The sequence below is a fragment of the Tamandua tetradactyla genome, chromosome 1, assembly GCF_023851605.1.
Source record: "Tamandua tetradactyla isolate mTamTet1 chromosome 1, mTamTet1.pri, whole genome shotgun sequence".
In the NCBI taxonomy this organism is placed as follows: domain Eukaryota; kingdom Metazoa; phylum Chordata; class Mammalia; order Pilosa; family Myrmecophagidae; genus Tamandua; species Tamandua tetradactyla.
Window position 1 is genome coordinate 172,975,010 of NC_135327.1, and position 6,436 is coordinate 172,981,445.

Here is a 6,436-nt window from a genome sequence, read left to right on the forward strand (position 1 = left end):
ACTGGGAGAGTCTTGGACTGAGAAGCAGCAGGTAAATTCTTTCAGAAAATTCTGAAGCTTTGACATGCTTTTACAAATATGTGTCCGTGTGTGTATGTGTGCCTTTAGGTTTATGCTCTCTTAGTAGTTAATATGCTTAATGCTAACATTTAAAACCATTTTAAGTTATGGGAAGGAGAAGAGGATTGATATTATATATGCTTTAGTTAAAGATAATATACTATCAAATAATATTTTGGGCACAGGTAATCGTTTCTATTTTTAAAGTCTTCTCTACTCTTTTTCTCTATTCTATTTTTAACTACTTCTCTATTCTGGGACTCTGGCAGTACTTGTGTACCTGACCATATTTCCTTAGGGCAACAAATCAACTTTTTTCTTTTTGTTTACTCACAATGTTGTGCAAACATTGCCCTTATTCCAGGACATTTCCATCATCCCCCAGAAGAAACCTTATACCTATTAGCAGTCACTCCCAGTTCCCAGCCCTCTCCCTTTTCCCTGGCAACCACTATACCACTTCCTGTCTCTGTGGATTTGCCTATTCTGGGCATTTCACATAAATGGAATCATACAATATGCATGTTTTCAAGGTTCATCCATATTGTAGCATGTATCAGTACTTCATTCATTTTTATGGCTGAATAATATTCCATTGTATTGCTATTCTACAGTTTGTTTATACATTCATCACCTGATGACATTTGGGTTATTTCCATTTCTCAGCTGTTATGAATAATGTTGCTATGTATATTTGTATACCAATTTTTGTGAGAATGTATTTTTTAGGATTCTCTTGTATTGATTACTAGGTCAGTGTTTAACATCACAAATCGCCTTTTGATCACAATATATTGCTTAGCACCTTTCCACTTGGAAAGGGAAAATATAGAAGCTAGTGGATGCTTTCATAAATGTCCTATCCTGTACTATTGAGAAGGTGACAGATTCATTACCTTGGGGTTTTGTATATCATTACTCTGAAGGTGATAGTGCTCAGTGGAGCCATTCTCCATACAGACACCACTGAGATCACTTTTTGTAGCCTCCTCCATACTTTAGATGGGGTGTGACCATGAGGAAGTTGCCCTCAAAGTACAGAAGGACTCAGGCTAAAGCAACCCAGTCCCTCCAGGTACCACTAAGACCATCACAGCATCAGTCTGGGAAAGTGAAGGTTTTAAGAAGATTACACAGTCCTCTATAAATAATATTAACAATAATAATATAAGCCTCAATTTTCTTTTCTTTTAGCATTTACTTTATGCTTAACATAATGCTAAATGCTTCACAGGCTTTTTCTAGACTTACATTCTCTTGTATGGAAGCTACTGACCTGGTAGCCATGGGCCACATGTGGTTGTTGAGTGCTTAAAATGCAGCCAGTCTGAATTAAGATGCTTTATAAGTGCAAAATACACATTGGATTTCGAAGTCCTAGTACAAAAAAAAAAAGAATGTAAACTATCTCACTGATATTTTTAATACTGATTACACATTGAATTGATATTTCAGGTATTTTGAGTTAAATAAATATATTATTGAAATTAATTTCACCTGTTCCTTTTTACTTTTTTTAATGAGGCTCTTTAAAATTTTTAAATTACCTATGTGACTCACATTTGTGGTTTGCATTATATTCTACTGGACAGCTCTGTTCTAGACAATTCTCACATTAATTTGATCACCTAGATGATATTATCATCCCCACATTATGGGTGAGGAAATTGAGGCTTAGAGCACTTAAATAAATTACCCATGATCATACAGCTGTGGCTTAAGCACAACTCTGTCTGTCTCCAAGTCTGGATTCTTACCCATTACTCTGTGCTGTCTCCCCTTAGTCTAGAAATGTAATCCATGTGATACAGGAATGGTTCCAGTCATTAGCTATGGCAAAAAAAGCTTTTTTCGCATCTCCATTTCATAACACAAGAAAAATTGTCCATACAATTCTGTAAGGTAGAATTTAGATAGTAGTTGGAAAAAATTGCCTGGGGGAAAGTTTCTTAAATACAAACTCTTGATTGCAGTTTGGGGCTCGCCCACCTAAGAATGAAAGGTAGATGAAACTATTTCAGAGGTTACCTTCATTTCTATGATCCTATATTACAATTCACATTAGATTCACAGGTCAGCTGTTGTAACACTCAGATCCAGAGAGAGAACAGTGAAAGGAATTAATGTTTCTGAGTTTTTTGGTGTTTTGGAGGTTTTTTTTTTTTTTCTGTGTTTACTGTCAAATGTGAGGCTTTGATTTCATCTCATTTTATTTGAATTGGTGAAAACCTCAATGGGACACCCTTCATAGCCATCCTACCCTCTACTAAGTTGTAGTGGAGAGGAGAAAGCAAAACTGCTTAGAAGAAAAAGAATTATTCCATTTCCTCCCCCACCCCACTACCTTAACCATTTTCTAAAATGTATTTTTAACTCAATCAAGACTTCCTTTTCCTAACTGCATGTGTGCTTTTTCACTCACAAAGAATTCTCATTTGTGCATGATTAATGCCTGTTATTACTATAGTTTAAATACTATTTCTTAATAGTATTCTCAGTTTACTCATGTATAGCGTGTATCCTAAGTAAATTTACTGATTTAATTCCAAATACCAAAGAGAAGACCCTGTTTAGAATAAAAACTCCTTAAGTTGTTTTCCCAAGTTTGGGAGAGTAAGCCTACTGGAAGAACTAGGTAACATGCTTTGCTGCAGGACCTCATTCCTAAATGTTTAAACCTTCTCATAATCTTAGGGTTTAGAAATGTTGTTGATGAGAGCTGTTAAACAAAAGCACACATACTTTTTAACGTTTTTTTCCCTATAGACCAGAAATTTATAACATACCAAAAACAGACTAACGTGAATCCTAAACAGATTCAAGTTGCAGCTCAAAAATTGAATTCTAAGAAGCTAAAAAGCTTCTAGATATGTATTATATGCCATATTTTTATTTTCATTTTTTAATTCAGAGTAAAAATTTTAGTGCCCCTAAATTAGGTTCGCTTTGGTTTAAATAACTACGTGGAAAATAAATTTCAGCATTTGTTTTTTGTTCAGTTATTCTTCCTTAAAATTCCTTAGCAGTTTCAAATGTAGTTTGGATGAGATGACAATGAACCATGGAAAGACGTTAGAAATATAGAATGATACTGGGAAGAGTATATGAAGCTGGGAATCAGATGATCTGAATTCTGGTTCTGTTTCAACAACTGATTAGCAACAAGGCCTTGGGGAATTCAAGATCTATAAATATTTATTGAACACCTACTATGTTCAAGGCATTACTTAAGTGCTGTAGGAGATACAGAGATAAACAATAAATGGTTTTTCAAGGAACTTATCACCTAGTAGGAAAGAAACCATGTTCACAACAGTCTTATAGTATGGTAGAGAATATCGTAAGTAATGGAATAGAATTTACGGGAAAAGAGAAGGAATTTATGGGAACAAATATAAATTCCCATCAAGAACACTGGGGATGGCTTCTTGAAAAAGTGATGTTTGGGGTGGCCCTAGAAGTATGGGTAAGATTCCTAGAAGTGTGGTGTGTCGGGGGCGGGGCTGGCAGAGGGTCCGGGGAAGAAGAGATGATGTAAATAAAGGTAGGTGGTAAGGAAGTGCAAAGCTGGTTCAGGAAACTTTGATAGACAGGAAGGCACAGTTAATTCCGAATAATAATGGGAGATAAGTTTTGACAGCTAGATAAGAATCAGATTGTGGCAGACTTTGAAAAATTTGGGGCTTATTGGAGCGGGGGTGGGCAGCAAAGACATGTAGTGACCTATGAATCATTAGCTTAGCTAGAATGATTGTTTTGGCAGCACTGGGTGGTATGAGTGGTGAGGGGAAAAACATAAGGCAAGGAGGTCAGTTAGAAAACAATTATGGTAGGGCTCTGGCAATGGGGATGGATGGAGAGGGCGTATGCAAGAGACCTCTTGGAGAGAGAATTGGCTGGCTTGGTGACAATCGATTTTGAGATATAGAAGATGACTGAGGTTTTTATCACTGGTGAGTCAGAGGATGGAGATGTTGAGAACATAGGACGTTTGCCGGGAAAGAGGCTGAGTTCGGTTGTGAGCATATTTAGTCAATTCTCAAGATATTAGCTAAAGCAATCATATAAAACACAGGTCAAAACTCTTCAGTGCCTTCTTATCTTATTCAGAATAAAAAAAATCATTACAATGGCCAATTAAGGCTTACATGACCTATGTGCCCACTTCCCCTCTGATCTCACCTCCCTCACAACCTTCTTCTCCCAATAGACCATAGCCACACTGGGCCTCTTACTGTTCCTCAAACGCCGCCCAACTTGTATCTGCTTCAGGGCCTTTTATTATTATTATTTTTTAATGTGAAATATAAGATTTATACAAAAAAGCAATAAATTTCCAAGTACATTTCAACAAGTAGCTTTACAACAGATTTTAAAGTTTGGTATGGGTTACAGTGCCACGATTTTTCATTTTTTCTTCTAGCTGCTCCAAGACACTAGAGACCAACAGAAATATCAATATTATGATTCAGCAGTCACACTCATGTGTTAAATCCTACCTTCTCTGTTATGTTCCTCCTTCTCTTTAAATAACATATATACATAAAAGCAATACATTTCAAAGTACATCACAATTAGTTGTAGAATGGATTTCAGAGTTTGGTATGGGTTACAATTCTACAATTTTAAGTTTTTACTTCTGGCTGCTCTAAGGTACTGAAGGCTAAAAGAAATATCAATATAATGATTCAGCACTCATACTGGTTTGTTAAACCCGACCTTTTCTGTATAACTCCACCATCATCTTCTATCTTTCTCCCACTCTTTAGGGGTATTTGAGCTATTCCTATTCTAACTTTTTCATGTTGGAAGGGGCTGTCAATAATATGGGGTAGGGAGCCGAAGGGATACAGATTGTGCAACAGGACTGATTGTAAAAATTCAGAAATGGATAGCACAATACTACCTGACTGTAATACGATAATGTTAGAACACTGAATGAAGCTGAATGTCAGAGTGATAAGAGGGGGAGGCCTGGGGGCACAAATGAAATCAGAAGAAAAAATAGATGATAAAGACTGAGATGGTATAATCTAGGAATGACTAGAGTGTATAATGACAGTGACTAAATGTACAAATTTAAAAATGTTTTTGCATGAGGAAGGACAAAGAAATGTCAATATTACAGGGTGCTGAAAATAGATTTTTAAAATAATATAATAATATGGGTAGGAAGATGGAACTAGTTAATGGTCTGGAGAGGCTGGCCCCTCTGCATTTCAGGACTCATCTGGTCCAGGGACTCATCTGAAGGTTGTAGATTTCTGGAAAGTTATTCTAGTACATGGAACCTTTGTGGTATCTTATGTATTGTCTTAGGTGTTCTTTAGGATTGGCTGGAAAGGTGTTTGGGGGTTGGCAGGTTATGATAGGTAGCAGGGTCTACCTGAAGTTTGCGTAAGAGCGACCTTCAGAGTAGCCTCTCGACTGTATTTGAACTCTCTCAGCCACTGGTACCTTATTTATTGCACTTCTTTTCCCCCTTTTGATCAGGATGGCATTGTTGATCCCACAGTGCCAGGGGCAGGATCATCTCTGAGAGTTGTCTCCCATGCCACCAAGGGAGACTTTCACCCCTGGACGTCATGTCTCACATAGTGGGGAGGGCAATGGTTTCACTTGTAGAGTTGGATTTAGAGAGAGAAAGGTTTAGGGCCTTTTTTTGATGTTTTCTCTTCCTGAAACCCTCTTTTTACAGAGAATTCTCATAATTTACTCCCTCAATTCTTCCGGCTAACTCAAATGTCACCATTTTAAAAGCACCTTTCTTGATCATTCTATATAAATAGCAACCACTGAACTTCCTCGCCACTTTCTGCCCCTTTCCCTACTTGCTGATATCCATAGTGCTTATCAGTATCTGTGTATTTGCTTGTTTGCCATCATGATCTGGAAACTGTAGGTGTAAAAAAACCTAATAAGGAAATCAAATGTTTTCAAGGTTATGACGAGGTTTATTACTCTTATAAACCATTCTTGGGGTTATAAATTAATATAACCCCTTTGAAGAGCAATTTGACAGTAAAGTATTTTCATGTCCTGGAACAGTCTATGTTTTGTAAATTCGAGAAATCAAACCTACTAAAATATGGAAAAGAAACTATGCAGTGAAATGTATATTGCTGTGGTATTTATAATATCAAGAAACTGGAAAAACCCTGAATGGCTAACGATATGAGATAGTTAAATTAAGAAAATTATAGTTCATTTACTTAATGATACACTATTCACTTGCTAAGAGGGTAGTTATGAAAGGCCAGTTAGCAAGAAGGAAAATGCTTATGAGACAATGTTGTATTTAAAAGAACAGGATCCACACTTGTCTGCAAACTGATTCCAGGTACTTTTAAATATGCATGTGATAAAAAGACTAGAA